The sequence below is a fragment of the Hypanus sabinus genome, chromosome 30 (genome assembly GCF_030144855.1).
Source record: "Hypanus sabinus isolate sHypSab1 chromosome 30, sHypSab1.hap1, whole genome shotgun sequence".
Classification (NCBI taxonomy): domain Eukaryota; kingdom Metazoa; phylum Chordata; class Chondrichthyes; order Myliobatiformes; family Dasyatidae; genus Hypanus; species Hypanus sabinus.
This window is the reverse complement of record NC_082735.1, coordinates 40,549,571-40,570,513: the sequence shown is the minus strand read 5'-3', so window position 1 is coordinate 40,570,513 and position 20,943 is coordinate 40,549,571. Positions and strand designations below refer to the sequence as shown.

Sequence of the window (20,943 nt, the reverse complement as noted above, 5' to 3'; positions counted from 1 at the left end):
TGCCCACTCACCCAGCCTATCCAAGTCTCCCTGTATTCTCCTAACGTCCTCTTCGCATGTCACACTGCCACCGTTTAGTATCGTCAGCAAACTTGCTGATATAGTTTTCAATGCCCTCATCTAAATCATTGACATAAATCGTAAAGAGATTTTTATGATTTTTCTGTGATTAGGCAAAGGTTAACTAGGTTGCTGTTCTAGGGCACTGCTCACTAAATTGGGAAGGCCTGTTCCATGCTGTATCTCTAAATGGATAAATCTTATATACTTCTATAATGTCACCTCTCATCCTCTTTTGCTCCAAAGAAAAAAGCCCTAGGTTGCTAAGACTATCCTCAGAAGATATGAGACTTTGATCTTATTCAGCAATCATTTTGTAACATGACAATTTGCTGCATAAAATGGAATGTCATGAACGCAAGTGTCAGGCACTGAATGCTCCTGGAAAATGTCCAGCCCGCATGGGAGACCCTTCTGCATGCTGTTGGCTCATAAGAGAGAAATATACTAGGATTAGAAAATGCAAATTAATTTCCATGGGAAACTTTGCAATGCTTAGGCAACCCAAAAGACTTTTCTCACTTTAACAGGTTTCTCATTTGCCTTTTGCAGATACAACAAAGATGACACCTTGTAAAGAACCAAGTTCAGGACCTGCAGGTACAAGAGTTGTTATGGTTTCATGTAGTGAATGCAAATGCTGAAATATAACATAATCATAATATAATTGTTTGGTCCTACTCTGGTGTTTAACTGTAAATAAAACTCTCTTGTTCCCTCCCTCTCTAATTAGATGTTCATTTCAAATTGCCCAAACCCTGAAATCTCAACTTTCTCATTCCTTCTGGATACACTAGAAATTTTTGGGTGAGGTTTCAAAGTCAAAGTAAAGTAAAATTTATTATTGGAGTACATACATGTCACCACATAAACCCTGAGATTTTTCTGTGGAAGTACTTAGAAAATCTATAGAACAGTAACTGTAAATGAGATCAACGGACACCAAACTGTGCAAACACGGATATAAATAAATAGCAATAAATAATGAAATAACCAGATAAAGGGTGCTTAAATGAGTATAGTTATCCTTTTTTGTTCAAGAGCCTGATGGTTGAGGGGTAGTAACTGTTCTTGAACTTGGTGGCACGAGTCCAGAGGTACTTGTACTTTCTATCTGATGGCAGCAGTGGGAAAAGAACTGGTTGGTGACGATATTTGATAATAGATGCTACTTTCCATGCAAAATTTTATGTAGATGTGGTCAATTTGGTTGGAAGGGTTTCACCCATGGTGTACTGGGCTGAATCTGCTACCTTTTGTAGGATTTTCTGCTCAAAGGCATTGGTATTCCCATATCAGCCATAATGCAGCCAGTCAGCACGAATTCCTCCACACACCAGTTGAAATTTGCCAAGGATTTTGATGATGTGCAAAATTTCTGCAGACTCCTTGAGGAAGTAGAGGTGCTGTCATGACTTCTTTGCAATTTATTTATATAATGGGTCCAGGCCAGGTCTTCCGAGACAGTGACACCCAGGAATTTAAAGTTACTCACCCTCTCAACCTCTGATCCTCTGAGTACTGTCTTATAGACCTCTGGTTTCCCTCTCCTGAGATCTGCAGTCAGTTCCTTGGTGTTATAGACATTGAGTGAGAGGTCATTGTTGTTATTACACCACTCAGTCGAATTTTTAATCACCCTCCTGTATGCTCCTTCATCACCCACTTTGATATGGCCCACAACAGTGGTGTCATCAGTAACCTTTTATATGGTGTTGGACCTGTACTTGGCTACACAGTCATAGGTGTAAAGTGAGGAGAGCAGAGAGCTAGGTATCTGTCCCTGTGATACTCCTATGCTGATTGTGGAGGAGATGTTTTTGCAAATCCAGACTAACCAGGGTCTACAAGTGAGGAAATCCAGAATCCAATTGCACAAGAGGTTATTGAGGTCCAGGTCTTGGAGTTTACTGATTAGTTTTGAGGAGCTGATTGTGCTAAATACTAAGCTGTAATCAATAAAGAGCCAGTGTGCAGGCATGGAAAGCCTCAAAGGCATCGGTGGCACCACTAAACCTGGTGAGTTCTTTCTCCTTGTGTAGGGGTTTTTCTTATTTTTTTGAATCACGAGAGAGAGAGATGAGGTCTATCAGCGTGGGGGCTGGAATCAGAGTGGGAACTTGGAGGCCTTGACTTAAAAGGCTTCATAGAGAAGAGGCTGAGGCCAACAAAAGGGGTAAGAAGGGTAGGTTTTTCCTTTCATTATTGCTGATTTGGACTTGGTTGCCCATTGTACATTGTGGGCAGGAAGGCAGATATGGCAGTGGAATACTCCTGTAGGATGTGGGAATTCATGGAACCTGATGGTTGCCCTGATGACTACACCTGCGGGAAATGCAGCCAACTCCATCTCCTGAAAGACTGCATTAAGGAGCTGGAGCTGAAGTTGGATGAACTAAAGATCATCCAGGTGGCAGAGCAATAGATAGATATGACTTTTGAGCAGGTGGTTACATCAGGAGTGTGGAATTCAGGGAGTAGATGGTTGAGTACGTAGAGGGGTAAAGGGTGAAAGAAGACAAAGCAGGGCCCCACTGTGGCCAAATTCCTCAGCAAGAGGTATACCCCCTTTGGATACTGATGAGGGGGGTGACCTATCTGGGCAGGGCAGCAGCAGCCAGACCAATAGCACTGTGGTCAGTCTGAGCCTCAGTAAGGTAGGCTGAAATCAGGTGGAGCAATAGTCATAGGGGACTCAATAGTTCAGGGGACAGGTAGGCGATTCTGCGGCAGCAAAAGAGATGCCAGGATAGTGTGTTGCCTCCTGGGTGCTGGGCTCCAGGATGTCTCTGTGGTTGCAGAATATTCTTGAAGGGGAGAGTGAGCAGCCAGAGGTTGTAGTACATGTTGGCAACAGTGACATAGGCTGGAGAGAGGTAGAGGTCCTGTGCAGTAAATTTAGGGAGTTAGGAAGGAGTCTGAAGAGCAGGACCTTCAAAGTGGTATCTCTGGATTACTCCCAGTGGAATGAGCGTAGGGAAGGTCAGAACAGAAAGATAGCATAGATGAATGAGTGGCTGAGGAGATTGTGCAGGGTTTCAAGTTCTTGGATCATTGGAACCTTTTCTGGGGTAGAGTGACCTATACACGTGGGGCAGGTTTCACATGAACTGGAGAGGAACCAAAATCCTGGGAGGGGAGGTTTGCTCATGCTATTGGGAGGGTTTAAACTAGATCCGCACTGGAGTGGGAGCTGAAGTGAAGAGGCGGAGGATGGGCCGGTTGGCAGCTTGTAGGCAGTTTGTGAGGTGATTGAGCAAAGATGCAAGGTCAGATGGTTTGAGATGTGCTTATTTTAAGTATCATAAACAAGGCAGATAAACCTAGAGTGTGCATGGTACTATGAGGTTGTGGCCATTACAGAGGCTTGGATGTCTCAGGGGCAGGAATGGCTGCTGAGTCTGCCAGGCTTTGGATGTTTCAAAAAGGACAGGGAGGGAGGCAAAAGAGGTTGGGGCATGGCTTTGCTAATCAGGGATAGTGTCACAGCTGCAGAAAAGGAGGAAGTCATCAAGGGATAGTTCACTGAATCAGTATGAGTAGCTGTCAGAAGTAGGATGGGGGCCATAACTCTACTGGGTGTTTTTTGTAGAACGCACCCCACCCCCCCAAAAGTTAGAGATGTCGAGGAGCAGATAAGGAGGCAGATTCTGGAATGATGCAATAATAATAAGGTTGTTGTGATTGGGAAATTTTAACTTTCCTAATATTGACTGGCATCTCCTTAGAGCAAGGGGGTTGAATGAGGTGGAGTCTGTTAGGTCTGTTCAGGAAGGTTTCCTGATGCAAAATGTAGATATGCCAACTAGAGGAGAGGTTGTACTGACTGGTATTGGGTAATGAACTTGGTCAGGTGTCAGATATCTCAGTAGGAGAGTGTTTTGGAGGTAGTGATTACAACACTATCACCTTTACCATAGTGCTAGAGAGGGATAGGAGCAGACAATTTGGGAAAACATTTTAATAGGGTTAGGATGAAATATGATGCTATTAGGCAGAAACTTGGGAGCATAAAATGGGAGCAAACATTCTCGGGGAAATGCATGGTGGAAATGTGGAAAATGTCCAGGGAATGTTGGCATGATGTTCTGCATAGGTTTGTTCCCTTCAGCCAGGAAAAGGATGGTAGGGTAGAAGAATTGTAGTGTTACAAGGATGTAAAAAATCTAGCTAAAAAGAGAGATAAAGCTTATGAAAGGTTCAAGAAATTAGCTATTGTTAAAACTCTAGAAAATTGCAAGGTTGCCAGGAAGGAGCTTAAGAATGAAATTAGGATAGCTAGAAAGGCCCATGAGAAGGTCTTGGTGAGCAGGATTAAGGAAAACCCCAATGCATTCTTAAAGTATGTGAAGAGCAAAAGGATGAGCCATGTGAGGAATGAGTCCTTAAGAGAGTGTAGCTGTCCCCTTTTGTAAGAGCCTGGTGGTTGAGGGGTAGGAACTGTTCTTCAACCCGGCAGTGCAAGTCCTGAGGCACTTGTACCTTCTATCTGATGGCAGCAGCGAGAAAAGCGTATGGCAGGGGTGGTGAGGATCATTGAAGATGGATGTTGTTTTTCTATGGTAATGTTTCATGTAGATGTGCTCAATGATTGGGATGGTTTTACCTATAATATGCAGGGCTGAATCCACTACCATTTGTATGATTTTCTGTTCAAAGGCATTAGTGTTCCATACCAGACTGTAATGCAGCCAGTCATCACACTTTCCACCACATATCTATAGAAGTTTGCCAAGGTTTTTGATAACATGCTAAACCTCTGCAGAGTCCTGAGGAAGTGGAGGCGCTGTTGTGCTTTCTTCGCAATAATATTTATATGATGGGTCCATGACCTGTCCTCTGAGATGGTGACATCCCAAGAATTAAAAATTACTGACCCCATCCACCTCTGATGATTGCTCCCTTTCCTGAAGTCTACAATCAGTTCCTTGGTCTCATTGACATTGAATACTTGGCTGAGTGGTGTAAAGACTTTGAACTTTAAACTTCCCAGCTCTTTACTTCATCCCTCACCCCTCCTAGTTTCACCTATCACCTAGTGTTTCTTCCTCTCCTCCCTTCTAAATATGACTCATCTTTTTGTCGCCAGTCCTGCTGAAGGGTTTCAGCCCGAAACGTCGACTGTACTCTTTTCCATAAATGCTGCCTGGCCTGCTGAGTTCCTCCAGCATTTTGTGTGTGTTGCTAAGTTATTTGAAAATGTACAGGGCAAGTTACTTCTCCACAAAGAGTGGTTGGCAGTTGGAATGAGCTGCCTGGGCTGGTAGTGGAGTCAAAATTGATAGAGGTAGTTGAGAGAAAATGGAAATTTTTGCACATAGTGGGGGGGAGAAAGGATTAGTTCAGTTGAGCATTTGATTACTGAGTTAATTAGTTCAGCACAGCATTGTGGGCTGAAGGGCCCAATCTTGTGCTATACTGTTCTAATTTCTACATTCACTGAGGACTGAGGCTCTACGTTATTGTCTTCCATTCGATCATTTGCATTTCCTAGAGTGATCACCTTCTGTCTGGATTGTGTTCAATGATCCAGGAGCCACTGTGCTTGGGCAGCAGCCTTGAGAGCCTGCCTCCATTTGCTCCACTGTTGATAAATTCTCTTTCATCTGTTTGACAAGCTGGTGATAATGAAATGAATAAATTTAACAGATTTGATTCTGTGGGGGGAGGGGATGCTCTTGCAAATGACCTGAGAATGATTCATTTGGGCAGCATTCTTAATGTAAGTGATTTCACTAGGGCATTTGAAATTGGAGTGCAGTGTGGTGCATCTTTCCATTGTTGTCCCCATGCAGGTGCGAGGATTAAACATTTGTAATCCAGAAGTCAGGGTTTCTCATCAGAAATAAAAAAACTGTGTCGAAATCAGAGCAGGCACAAGGCTGACAACTTGACTAGGCAAGTTGGCCCAGTGTCCACAGGCGGAGAGCATTGGTAAGCCTGACTCATTGGTTGCAAGAATGACAGCAGCATCCCAAAAGGCTCTCAAGAATTCTTGGACTACAATAGGGGACGGCTTACTAGTGAGTGGCAGATGGTGGATTTAAATCTTTGGCTCTAGTGGCTCCTTGAAGAGCGTCTAGATGGTGAGAGGGCCTGATCCCAATACACATTGTGGAGACTGTGGCAGTCCCGGTGACATGCTGACCAATGGGTTCAACATGGGTGTTCAACAATATGCTCACTGTAGGTTTCAATTACGCTTCCTGTTGCCTATAAAATTCCACCCAAACCACACTGAACTCTGTATTGACTCCTCCAATTTGTATACAACACTACAATCTGCCTGTCACCTGGAATTAACAAATTTGTTCAGTTCTGCTTGGTTTCAGTGAAATATGGAGTTAAATATCCAGTGTGGAATATTGCAGTTCAGTCTGTAAGAGGTGTGCTGCAAAAAAAAACAAGGATATTGCTGATTGTGCAAGCTAGTAGTGAGTTAGCAATTAATCCTAAACACAAGATATTCTGCAGATGCTGGAAATCCAGAGGAATGCATCAGGTCAGGCAGCATCTACGGAGAGCAATGAACAGTTGACATTTCAGGCCAAGTTCCTTCATCAGGACTAGAAGGGAAGGAGAAAGAAGCTCGAATAAGAAAGTAGGGTGGGGGGGAGAGGAAGGAAGGGAAGGAGTACAATCTGGCAGGTGATAGGTGATGCTAGGTTTATAATAAAAGGCCTTGCATTAAAATATCAGTTGCCAGCACAGTCCTGAAGAAGGATCTCTGCCTGAAATGTCAACTGTTTATTCTCTCCAGATAAGCTGCCTGAACTGCCGTGTTCCTCCAGCATTTTGAGTGTGTTGTCCTTCAAATAACCTGTTTTCCTTGGAGAGGGGATATCCAGATAGTTTGGATGAAATTTCACTGAAATTGTCAAAATCAATTAAAGGCATTCAAATGGCAAAAGGTTGAAATAAAACCGAGGAATATAATTTAAAGATTGGAAAGCTGAGGGAGAAAGTCAGTCAAGTTTATTGTTATAGACGGGTACAATGGAAAAACTTAGTTACAGCAGCATCACAGACACATAGCACCAGATAAGCAGCACTTACAAGAAAAACATAATACAAATTATAAAATTTTTACAAAAAAAAACAGAATTAGATCAAAAGGCAAGATCCATTTTAATTGAAAGTGATTGGATTGGTCAGAGTGATGATTAGAGTTTTTCTGGTGACTTCATTCGCCGTAAGAGTTTTAGCTTCCCACTTAACTGCAGCTGATCATAAACTAAACTCAGTAAGGTAGATAAACTAAAGCTAAGCAGGTGACTCTGGGCACGTGAGTAATGGAATGAATCTAATCTTTTCCTATGGTGTGGCAGGCTCAAACCTTTAGTGAACTGTATTCCAGGATCTCTCTGCATCTCTGCTCTGCCACTATTGATATAATTGCTTCTTTATTATTTTCTTGCCAAAATGGGCAATTTCACAATTTTTCTTCATTATATTCCTGTCTGTATTCCTGTTGTAATGTACTGTACCTTTCATACACTATCTTTGTGTCATCAGACAATTTATCAGCAAGGTCAACGCCAATGGAACATTCCTCCTCACCAAATGTGCTGAACTCAGTCTGGTGATTACAAACACCCTATTTCGCCAGAAAAACAGGCACAAAGTCTGCTGGCAACATCCACACTCCAAACACTGGCACCTCATCGACTACATCATCGTACGATCTCGGGACCAACAAGACGTACTGATAACAAGAGCTGTTACTGGTGCCGACGAGTGCTGGACAGACCGTTGACTAATCTCGTCCACCATGAAAATGAAGATTTGGCCCAAAAGGAAACACCAAAAGCAGAACGCTACCAAGAAATTAAATGTTGACATCCTTCAAGACATCAACCATGTACAGAAGTTCCAACAAAATCTTCAGAACAACTGCCTCAACAAATCCACCATCTGTGGAAGAACACTGGAATTAATTGAACATTATCATCACCTCCTGCAAAGAAACAATTGGGTTCAAGACGGAAAAACATCAGGATTGGTTCGATGATAACGACAAACTACTCCAACAACTCATCTACGAAAAGAGAAAAGCTTTTCATCACCTTACAAAATGACCGACAATTGGCTACCAAAAAGAAACGTTATCAGGAATGCAAGGCTGCAGCCCAGAAGAGCACCCGAAACCTGAAAACCAATGGTGGAGGAAGAAAGCTCAGGAAATCCAACAACTAGCAGATGCCAATGACACTCGAGGCTTTTTCAATGCAACTAAAGCTATTTTTGGCCCATCCACTCAGGGTCTTGCCCCTCTCAAAAGCAAAGATAGTTCAACCATCCTGAAGAGCAAAGTTGACATCAATTCTAGCTGGAGGGAGCACTTTGAAGATCTTCTAAATCAAACCGTCTCATTTGACAGGAATGTGATTAACAACATTCCAAAACAGCCTGTTGACGACTCCCTAAGCAAAATACCAACACTTGAAGTCAAGGAAGCCATCAAAACCTTGAAAAACAACAAGGCCGCTGGACTTGATGGAATACCAGTCGAAGTCTACAAAATTGAAGGTAACCGGCTTCATTATCAACTGCATCAGCTTCTCATCAAGATCTGGATAAATGAAGACGTACCAGCAGACTTTAGAGACTCAGCAATCATTACCACCTACAAAAGGAAAGGTGATCGATCTGAATGTGGAAGCTATTGCGGAATTTTCCTGTTAGCAACAGCAGGAAAGATCCTCACCCGCATCATGAACAACTGGCTCAAGCCTTTAGCCGAGAAGATCCTTCCGGAGACACAAGCCAGTTTTAGACCACAACGTGGAGCAATCAACATGATCTTCACAATGCGACAGCTACAAGAAGTATGTCGTAAACAACTTAACCTTTGTACGTGGCATTCATTGTCCTCACCAAAGCCTTTGACTTGGTATCAAAGGAACTCCTATGGGATGTCCTATCCACCTATGGATGCCCCAAAAAGTACATTCAAATCTTGAGACTCCTCCACGATGGCATGCTAGCCACAGTCATGGTCAGCAATAGTAACTGTGAGCCTTTTCAAGTCATATCAAGAGTAAAGCAGGGATGTGTGATTGCCCCAACTTTGTTCACCATCTTCATTGTGACAATCATGCACATCATCAAGGACGACCTACCCCCGGAATCAAAACTGTCTACAGAACAGATGGCAGACTTTTCAATCTTGCCTATCTCAAGTCCAAAAACAAGACATTCACGAGTTCCCTCATCGAGTTCCAATACAGTGTTGCAGCTCTCTCAGAAAACCACCTACAACAGATTCTGACTGCCATCAACCGCACATACACAAAACTTGGACTTACTATCATTTCCAAGACTCAGATCATCTACCAACTATCACCAAGTGAGACAAATCAGATAGAACCATCAATTCAACTTGGCGAAACAAATCTGGAAAACGTGGACCACATTCCGTATCTTGGAAGTCACCTCCAATGTCGACCTTAATGACGAGATCCAACATGGTCTTAAATGCGCTGGAACAGCTTTTGGATGTCTCCAAACAAGAGACTTTCATGATCATGACATCCGAACAGACACCAAAATGGTAGTGTACAAAGCAGTGGTGATCCCAAGGCTCCTGTATGCATCAGAAACCTAGACAACATATCGAAGACATCTGAAGGCACTTGAAAAGTTCCATCAACGCTGTCTTCGAAACATCTTAGATATCAGCTGGGAAGATAGAAGAACCAAAATAAATGAAGCGAAAACAACAAGCATTCAAGCCTACGTCACCAAGAACCAACCAAGATGGAGCGGTCATGTTGTTCGGATGAAAGACGAATGTCTGCCGAAACAAGTCTTCTACTCCCAGCTTAAAGAAGGCAAACATAAAAGAGGCAGACGACAGAAGAGATTCAAAGACTTTATAAAAGCTAAAATGTAACATCGACATCAACAATTGGGAAACCAATGCCAAGGACAGGAAACTCTGGCAAATCATCATCTGAGAAGGAACAGCAACTTTCGAAGCCAACAGATGTGCAGAATTAGAAGAAAAAGGAAGAAAATGGAAAGAGAGGCAGCAACAGCCAAAGCTCGACCTGCCATCTGGAACTACCTGTCCTGCATGCGGAAGAACTTTCAAAGCCAAGACTGGACTCATAAGCCACTTGAGAGCTCATAAGTAGATCAGCGGAAGGAAGACCATTATCCTTTACCTTAAGGGATGGCTACAACGACAGTACCTTTCGTACACTATCTTTGTGTCATCAGAAAATTTATCAGCCGTGCCTTCAGTGTCTTCATCCAAGCCATTTATATAAAATTTATAAGACGTTGAGGGCCCAGCACTGATCTGTACCACACTTCTCATTCTATCATACCAACTAAATGAGCAATATGTGCCAAAAAATAATTTCCTAAAGCCTGAGCTCTTTCTACATGAACACTTTAGCAATTGTCTTCCAGAAAGCCAAGCATAATGCACCTGATGGTTCTCTCCACAGTAAATTTTAACTATGTTAATGTGGCTTGAGATATTTACTCACTTATTTGTCAGTAAAGGCTTCAGTATCTCATTGCAATTAACATTCATAGTGCCAAAGGCTTAAGGAGTTTAGCAAAAAACAGACTGAACACTCGTCAATATTGACTAATCAACACCATATCAATAGGTGCAGAACTGTCTGGTGGATCAGGTGTTGCCTGTATTTTTTTTCTGATGGATTTAAAACCACCTACACTATTTTGAAAACATAGAAAGCCTACAGCATAATACAGGCCCTACAGCCCACAAATTTGTTCTGAACATGTCCTTACCTTAGAAATTACTAGGCTTACCTATAGCCCTCTATTTTACTAAGCTCCATATACCTATCCATAAGTCTCTTAAAAGACCCTATTGTATCCGCCTCCACCACCGTTGTTGGCAGCCCATTCCACGCACTCACCACCCTCTGAGTAAAAACATCCCTAACATGTCCTCTGTACCTACTCCCCAGCACCTTAAACCTGTGTCCTCTTGTGGTAATCATTTCAGCTCTGGGAAAAGGAAAGCAAAGGATTTATTTCCTATGTCTTGGCCATTGTTTTTATTGGCAATACAACTCAAGAATTTGGAGATAACTAGAAATTTATAATGTGCAATGAATTTCTGCCTTCTGTACATTAAAGAAAAAACTATTGTCCAAACAGAACATTATATAAAAATGGTTTAATGTATTTACTGTACATCGCTATAATTTGTTGAGACTTGCAACATGTCTTCAGATTATGAAAACATCATAGATGCAGGTTGCACCTTCCTTTAATGTAACAGAAGCATCTCAAAACATGATTTCCTCATCTATCTGAATATACTTAAGTTGGTCTTGTTTGTGAAAAGATTCAGTAAAATTCTTAGTATCTGCTTTCAGAAGAATTTTTAAATGCTAAGTTGATTTCTATCTAATTGAGCTTTATTAACACTACAGCACAAGATGTGACCCCCCCCCCACCCCACTGTTGCGTGAAAATAAACTATTAATTAAAAATCTAATCTAGTCCCCTCTGCCTACACAGGTCCATATCCCTTCATTCTCAGTGTAATCATATATCTCTCTGGTCCATGTCCTTCCATTCTCAGTATAATTATATACCCCTCTGAGCCCCTTAAATGCCTACACTGTATTTGCCTCAACTACCACTCCTGGTAGTTCATTCCAAGCACCCAGCATGCTCTCTCTCTCTCTGTATATATTTAAAAAAGACCTGTCTTGCATGGCTCCTTCACTGTATTTCCCAAGAGGGTTTCATTCTGTGCACAGTGCTGAATTGCTGACGATAACTTGTGGTTTAGAAACACTTGCAGGTGTGGAAATGGAGAAGTAGTTTCTGGTTATATGGCCTAATGTCAGCTGATTAGGTTCGAGGATTGCACCTTGAAATGGCTTCCTTCCTGTGGAAAAAAAAATGTGATATGAAAGCAAGATTGTAAATGGATAGAATCATCCTCCTCCGTGTGCCCTTCCACCATGTACTATGTTGCCAGACCTACGTTGGGTGCAATGGCATTTGTGTGCATCAATGGAAAATTCTCATAGAGATCAGCATTGCTCTCATCTGAGCATCTTCTGAATCCCGTCGCATTCAGATGTACTCTCAGAATCTCACAGTCATGCTTAGAGTCTTAGAGGTCAAAGTCATAGATTTTTGACTGCACTCAATCATAGGACAAAACACCTTGACACTGCTGAGGCTGAATGAGGGAAGTGGGAGGGGATTGTGTTGAATATAAGGAACACAAGTGAAAATATCAATTTACGCGCAGAGGACTGATTTGGTGAGTCATTATTGTGCGCCATGAAGAGCATTCTAACTGGTTGTATCTCAATCTGGTATGGAAGGGCCACTGCACAGAATCAGATAAAGCTGTACAAAGTTGTAAACTTAGCCAGCTCTATTGTGGGCACTAGCCTCCCCAACATTACCGTTTGAAAGTGTCCTTGATGCCTCAAAGTTGGCATCCATCATTAAGGACCGCCAGCTCTCAGGATGTGTCCTCTCTCAGTACTATTATCTGAAAGGAGGTATAAAGGTACGCATACAATGTTTTTGGAACAACTTTTTCCCCTTCACCATCAGACAATGAACCCATGAATGCCAATTCACTGTTTTTACTCTCTTTTTGCACTACTTATTTTTTATTATTGCAATTTATAGTATATTTTATGCATTGTACTGTACTTATGAGATATGTTAGTGCTTATAAACCTGATTCTGCCTATAGGCTCAGTCATTGTGCAATGCTGCAGTGTGGATACTGTTCCCTTATCACGTTTATCAATAAGTTGGGAGAGAAAGCTGCGTTTAGTCGAAGGGTTTTCTGTAGATAAGATGTTCATTATTCAGTGGGAAATACATGTAATTTGTACAGTAGCAAAGAAGAATAAATATGCACCCATCAGTCACAAAGACCTCAGGGATAAAACATCAATTTTACTTCCTGCGCTCTTACTCCAGAGGAGAGCCCATTTCTCTGGACTTGTTGATGATCTTTTTATGGGGAGGTGGGGCAGGAAAAGTGTCTGATGGATATCTTCATGACAAGTGCAAATATCCATCAGCAGTGATGCCAATGCGATGGAGGCCATCACCCCAGATTGCACTGGAATGCCCGGCGTGACAATCTTGGCACTTCAAAACATGCTGATGGGAGGGGGTTAGGGTTTGGTGTTCTTTTTGTGTGAGGAATTGAGGAATGCAGTTGGGTGTTTGTTGTCACTTTTTTGCAAGGGAGGGGGTTGGTGGTTTAGGGTTTGTGAGTTTTGTTTCTTTTTCCTTTTGTGTGGGGAGGGGGGGTTTGATGTCTTTTCTCTTCTGTATTTCATGGCCGAATGAAGAAGACACATCAGAGTTGTATTGTACATGCATACTTTGACAATAAAATGAACCTTTGAACTTCTTGTATGTCCATAAAGTGATGCTAAGCTGTACATAAGGTAACTGACAGGAAATGATAAAGTAGTGATGGAGTTAGTGGGTGAATACTGAAGAGATGGAACTTTCAAAGTCTTAACTTTATGAATTATAGAGAACCCAAAATGAGCAGGCACAGGTTTTAGGGAAGGAGTTGATAATTAGAGGGGGTTGTGAGGAAGGAGATGGTTTTGAGGATGGAGTTGATTAGATGGGGATGTGAGGAAGGAGATGGTTTTGGGGATGGAGTTGGTAATTAGAGGGAGTGTGAGGAAGGGGGTGGTTTTGGGGATGGAGTTGATTAGATGGGGATGTGAGGAAGGAGATGGTTTTGGGGATGGAGTTGGTAATTAGAGGGGGTGTGAGGAAGGAGGTGGTTTTAAGGATGGAGTTGATTAGATGGGGATGTGAGGAAGGAGATGGTTTTAGGGATGTTGGTAATTAGAGGGAGTGTGAGGAAGGAGATGGTTTTGGGGATGGAGTTGGTGATTAGAGGGGGTGTGAGGAAGGAGATGGTTTTAAGGATGGAGTTGGTTAGATGGGGATATGAGGATGGAGATGGTTTTAGGGATGGAGTTGGTAATTAGAGGGAGTGTGAGGAAGGAGATGGTTTTGGGGATGGAGTTGGTGATTAGAGGGAGTGTGAGGAAGGAGGTGGTTGGAATCAGGAACATGCTGTTTGATGGCATGGTGGAGGTGGACACTCTGTGCTGGAAATCTGGAGGATAAACAGAACATTCTGGGGAAAAAAATAATGAGTGTCTAGATGAGTACTTGGATTGCCAAGGCAAAGAAGGCTCAGGGACAGGTGCTGATAAATAAGATTAGTATGGATAAATATTTATAGTCACCATGAGCCGAAGGTCTGTCTTTACAGTATCACTCTAAATAACTAAATTATTAGTTTATTAATTGAAAGTCTAAAAGTTGGTGTATTTAAGGAGGAGACTGATGGGTCATTGATTAATAAGGGAGGGGTTAAAGGTTATGGGGAGAAGGTGGGAAAATGGGGTAGAGAGGAAAAATAAATCAGGCATGATGGAATGGCAGAAAAGACTCAATGAGCCAAATGGCCTAATTCTACTATGTTTTGTATGGTCTTATGGAGTGCTGGAAATCTGAAGGAAAAACAGAAAATTCTGGAAAAAATAAGTTGATTATTCAGCACAAATTAAAAGAGAAATGGAGCGGAATGTTTTGTGTCAAAGGCCCTTTATTGAAATATTTATTAACCCAATAATCTTCCTTGTGAATCAATACACATGGAGAAAACAGGAACTATGGTGAAATCCAGGCAGTGAAATGGAATGTTCAGTGGCTCAATTGGAAACGTTCTCACCTCTGGGAGAGAAGAATTCATTTCAGACTTGTAGATTATAAAGTCCTGCCGTTCCTTAGTGCCTTCCCCATTTCTGAATGTAATGGCATACTCTGCAGCTAGCAAATACTTTGAGAATAGCATCTGAAGAAACGCAGCAAGCATCCGTAGGCAGTAAAGTGTTAGTGACTAGATGCACCCTTCTTCCTGATGCCATCAGGAAGAAGGTGCAAGAGCCTTGCGTCTCACACCACCAGGTTCAGAAACTGTTATTACTCCTCAATCATCAGGCTCCTGAACCAAAAGGGATAACTTCACTCAACTTCCCACAACCTGTGAATTCACTTTCAAGGACTTTTTATCTTATGTTCTTGATAGTTATGGTTTATTTAATTTGATTATTTTGTGTTTTTCTTATTTTGAATTGGTACAGTTTGTTGTCTTTTGCACTCCGGTTGTTTACTCGACCTGTTAGGTGTGTTCTTTAATTGTTTCTTGTATTTACTATGAATATCTGCAAAAAAAAAGGTTGTATATAGTGACATAGACGTACTTTTACGATTAATTTACTTTGAACTTTGCCCTTCCCTACCTACTTGGCTTCACCTATCACCTTTCTAGCTATCCTCCTTCTACACCTTCACCTTTTCATTCTGGTGTCTTCCCCCTTCCTTTCCAGTCCCAAGGGAGGGCCTGAAACATCACCTGTTTATTTATCTCCATAGATGCTGCCTGACCTGCTGAGTTCCTCTAGGGTTTTGTGTGTTACTTTGAACTTTGATGTTTCCTACAACAGCACAAGTCTTTAGCAATTAGGCCATTCAAAAAAATTTGTCATCCAAAATGCTGTCACATAGACTCAAAGAATTCCTACTGCACAGAGTGAAACTGGTGGACCCATTGAGCTCATTATGGTCATTGGTAAAAGTAATCCAGGCAGCCCCTGTCTCCATTTCTTCCCCTGGAGTTTTGCTTCAGGTACAGAAAGTACCCACTTCTGTCTTTGAAAATCTCAGTTGAATCTGTTTCCACTGCTCTTTCAAGCAGCGCAATATGAATTAAAATTTTACTAACTGTGAATATTGGTTAGTGGCAGTGTTGCTAATTGTACCATAGCCATGATAAACGTTTCAACTCAGCAAGAAGGGATCTGGAATATTGAGGGCACAGTGACCCAACAGTTGGCTTTCATGTGACGCAATGTGCTAAACATCACCATTCACCAATGTCTGTGTAAGGTCCAATGCCATCTGCAACTTCTATCAACTGCATCAATAACATAGTTCCTGGCAACAAACACTAACCAACTCATTATTGTAAAATAATCCAGTCTTCTGTGACCTCTTATGAAGTGTTGATGATAGTTTCCCAGGTAGCAATTTGAGACTTTATCCTTCAGTTGGCCTGCTGCTCACAGAGTCATCTTTCTGTTAGCTTATTCAGTGATCACTTTGCTGCACATCTCTGCTCAGTTTGCGACAATGATGCCATTCTAAAATATTATCTATTTTTGTTGTCAATCACCATTCCCACAATTGAATTGAATTGACTTTATTTCTTGCATCCTTCATGGACATGAGAAGTAAGAATCTTTACATCTCGTTTCCATCTGTATGTGCAAATTATAGTAATTTGTAATAAATGTGAAGAAACAGCACCTCAACTTTCAACAAAGCACATTATAGCCTTCCGTACTTGGAGATGGTAGAATAAATGAAATCATTCTCAATCTTCCACCAGTAGCTTTGATGAAGGCTCTTTGACCTCTTCACAGATGCTGCCTGATCTGCTGACTACTTCCAGTTTCTGAAGGCAGACAGTAGTGTAGTTAGTAGAGCTGCTGCCTCATTATCTCCACCAACCCAAGTTCAGTCCTGACCTCGTGCTGTCTTTGTGGAGTTTGCACACTCTCCCCGTGGGTGTGTGGTTTTATTTGGGTGCTCTGGTTTCCTCTCACAAATATTAATGACCATAAAACTGTCTGTGTAGATGAATGCTAGAGACCAAATTTAGTGTGGGAAGAATGAAATGGATATGGAATGCATTGGAATTAAAATAGGTGATTGCTGTTCGGTGTGGGTTCAGTGGGCTGAACTCAGGAAACTTCTCTGCTGCATCTCTCTCTCTCTCTCTCTCTCTCTCTCTCTCTCTCTGAATTCTAGCATCTGCATTGGTTTGATTTTCAAATCAACAGGGGCACTGTGGTTCAGTCATAGAAGTTAATGTAAGGACCTCAGTATCAATGGTTTACACAGAAATCTAAGATTTTGAAAGCAACACACTCAAATTGCTGGAGAAACTCAGTAAGCCAGGTATCCATGGAAGTGAATAAGCAGTTGATGTTGCAGGCTGAGACACTTCTTCAGGAATGGAAAGGATGGGGGAAGATGCCAGAATAAAAATGTGGAGGGAGGGGAAGGAGGATAGCTGGAAAGGTGATGGGTGAAGCTGGGTGGGTGGGAAAGGTCAAGGATTGGAGAAGGAGTCTGATGGAGAGGATAATGAACCATAGGAGGAAGGGACACAGGAGGAGGGGAGGGTTGACAAGCAGATGAGAAGAGGTAAGAGGTCAGACTAGGGAATAGGAGAAGAGGGGAGGGGGGATTTTTTTTACCAAAAGATATTGATGCAATCAGATTGGAGACTACCCGGATAGAATATAAGGTAATATAACTCCTCCACCCTGAGGCTGGCTTCATTATGGCACAAGAAAAGACTCTGGACCAACGTGTTGGAAAGGGAATGAAAATAGGAATTAGAATGTTTGGCCTCCGGGAAGTTCTGCGTTTGGCAGGTGGAGCTGAGATGCTCAATGAGCCGGTTCCCCTAATTTGTGACAGGTCTCACCAATGTAGCAAAGGCTATATCAGGAGCACCAGACACTGTAGATGACCTCAGCAGATTCATAGGCAAAATGTTGCCCCACCTGGAGTTACTGTTTGGGGTCCTGAATGGAGTTGAGGATGGAGGTGAATGGGTAAGTATAGCACTTAGGCTCCTTGCAGTGATAAGTGCCCAAAGGGTGATTAGTGGGGAGGGATGAATAGACAAGGGAATCATGGTGGGAGTGGAAAGCAGAGTGAAGGGGGAAGATAAAGATATGTGTGGTGGTAGCAGGGGTTCCCAGCTTTTTTAATGCAAGAAAAAGATGAGGGAAGTATCTGAAATGGACTAAGCGGTTTTAAGGGTAGGGTGGAAGTTAGAGGTAAAGTTGATTAAGTTGTCGAGCTCAGCATGGGTTCATGTAGCAACACCAATTCTTTTAATATTTATTGTCTGTAAGATGTTTCTGTAGCTGATTCCATTGGCATGCATCATTAATATGCTAAACGACCATTGGGAATCATTCCTTCACAACCCCACCTCACACATTTGTGATATTAAAGTGAAGACTGAGGTGAGTATAAGGGCAGTGTACACCATGTGTGATGACTTTTGATAATATCGTTTCATCAGCACATTGCAGTTAGTTGAGTGTCGACTACATTCAATGAAGCATCTATGGAGGGAAATAAGGGATGCATTCTTGGAACAGCTTATACGAAAGCCGGCCAGGGACAAGGCTATTCTGGATTTAGTGTTATGTAATGAACAGGATTTGATAAGCAATCTTGAAGTAAAGGAGCCATTAGGAGCTAGTGACCATAATATGATAAGTTTTTATCTGCAATTTGAGAAGGATAAGGGCAGATTGAAGGTGTCAGTGTTGCAGTTGAACAAAGGAGACTATGGAGTCATGAGGGAGGAGCTCACCAAAGTTAACTGGATGGATATCCTAGCAGAAAAGACAGTGGAACAGTAATGGCAGGTATTCTTGGGAATAATGCACAAGGTGCAAAATCAGTTCATCCCCCGGAGAAGGAAGGATTCAAAGGGGGGAAAGGGGCCACAGTGGTTGACAAAGGAAGTCAGAGATTGCATAGCATTTTAAAAGAAAAAGGAAGTATGACAGAGCTAAGGTGAGTGAGAGGACAGATGATTGGGAAATTTTTAAGGAAAAACAGAACATAACTAAAAAGGCAATACGGGGAGAAAAAATGAGGTATGAATGCAAGCTAGCCAGGAATATAAAGGAGGATAGCAAAAGCTTTTTTAGGTATGTGAAGAGAAAGAAGATAGTTAAGAACAATGTTGGGCCCTTGAAGAATGAATTGGGTGAAATTGTTATGGGAAACAGAGAAATGGCAGAAGAATTTAATAAGTACTTTAGATCTGTCTTCACTAGGGAAGACGCAAGCAATCTCCCAGATGTATGGATGGGTCAAGGACATAGGGTAACAGAGGAAATGAAACAGATTGACATTAGGAAGGAAACGGTGATGAGTAGACTGATGGGACTGAAGGCTGACAAATCCCCGGGTCCAGATGGTCTGCATCCTAGGGTACTAAAGGAGGTGGCCCTGGAAATTGCGGATGCATTGGTAATCATTTTCCAATGTTCCTTAGATTCAGGATCAATTCCTGAGGATTGGAGAATGGCTAATGTTATCCCACTTTTTAAGAAAGGAGGGAGGGAGAAAACAGAGAACTATCATCCTGTCAGCCTAACATCAGTAGTGGGGAAGATGCTAGAGTCCATTATTAAAGATGAAATAGTGGCATATCTAGATAGCAGTGATAGGATTGGGCCGAGCCAGCTTGGTTTTACCAAGGGCAAATCATGCTTGACTAATCTATTGGAGTTTTTCGAGGATGTAACCAGGAGGTTAGACAAGGGAGATCCAGTGGATGTAGTGTACCTTGATTTTCAGAAGGCATTTGATAAGGTCCCACATAGGAGATTGGTGGGTAAAATCAGAACTCATGGCATTGGAGGGAAGATATTGATGTGGATAGAAAACTGATTGGCAGATAGAAAGCAAAGGGCAACGGTGAATGGGTGTTTCTCGGAATGGCAGCTGGTGACTAGTGGGGTGCCACAGGGCTCGCTATTGGGACCACAACTGCTTACGATTTACGTTGACGATTTAGATGAAGGCACTGAGAATAACATCAGCAAGTTTGCTGATGATACTAAGCTGGGTGGCAGTGTGACATGCGATGAGGATGTTAGGAGAATTCAGGGTGACTTGGATAGGCTGGGTGAGTGGGCAGATACTTGGCAGATGACGTTTAATGTGAATAAGTGTGAGGTTATCCACTTTGAGAGTAAGAACAGGAAGGCAGATTATTATCTGAACAGTTTAGAGTTAGGTAAAGGAGAAATACAAAGAGATCTAGGAGTCCTTGTTCATCAGTCACTGAAGGTGAGTGAGCAAGTACAGCAGGCAGTGAAGAAGGCTAATGGAATGTTGGCCCTTATTACAAAGGGAATTGAGTACAAGAGCAAGGAAATCCTCTTGCATTTGTACAGAGCCCTGGTGAGACAACATCTGGAGTATTGTGTACAGTTTTGGTCTCCAGGGTTAAGGAAGGACATCCTGGCTGTTGAGGAAGTGCAGCATAGATTCACAAGGTTAATTCCTGGGATGTCTGGACTGTCTTACGCAGAGAGGTTAGAGAGACTGGGCTTGTACACGCTGGAATTAAGCAGATTGAGAGGGGATCTGATTGCAACATATTAGATTATTAAGGGATTGGACAAGATAGAGGCAGGAAATATGTTCCAGATGCTGGGAGAGTCCAGTACCAGAGGGCATGGTTTGAGAATAAGGGGTAGGTCATTTAGGACAGAGTTAAGGAAAAACTTCTTCTCCCAGAGAGTTGTGGGGGTCTGGAATGCACTGCCTCGGAAGGCAGTGGAGGCTAATTCTCTGTCTGCTTTCAAGAAGGAGCTAGATAGGTATCTTATGGATAGGTGAATCAAGGGATATGGAGACAAGGCAGGAACTGGGAATTGATAGTAGATGATCAGCCATGATCTCAAAATGGTGGTGCAGGCTCAACGGGGCCGAATGGTCTACTTCTGCACCTATTGTCTATTGTCTATAAACAGCTGATGTTTCAAACTAGAACCCTTCATCAGGACTGGCCCAAAATGTCAACTGTTCATTTCCCTCCATAAATGCTGCTTGACCTGTTGGTTCCAACAGCATTTTGAGTGTGTTGCTCCATTTCAGCTTCTGCAATCATGCTTGTGTCTACCTTCAGTGAAGGGTATTTTGTTGGTAATCTTTTGCTTGTAACAGATTCTACCTAGCCTATGAATGCTTAGTATG

At 42.3% G+C, this 20,943-nt stretch overlaps 1 protein-coding gene across 9 annotated transcripts in view; it reads left to right on the top strand.

Moving 5' to 3' along the window:
* Positions 1 to 20,943, top strand: part of LOC132383606 (transcription factor HIVEP3) — a 764,495-nt gene that overhangs the window by 656,688 nt on the left and 86,864 nt on the right. For all 9 annotated transcript variants that reach the window (XM_059954798.1, XM_059954801.1, XM_059954802.1 and 6 more), the window contains one exon: positions 613 to 660. The gene's annotated coding sequence lies outside the window, so the exon portion shown is untranslated. The remainder of the gene's footprint in view (positions 1 to 612; positions 661 to 20,943) is intronic.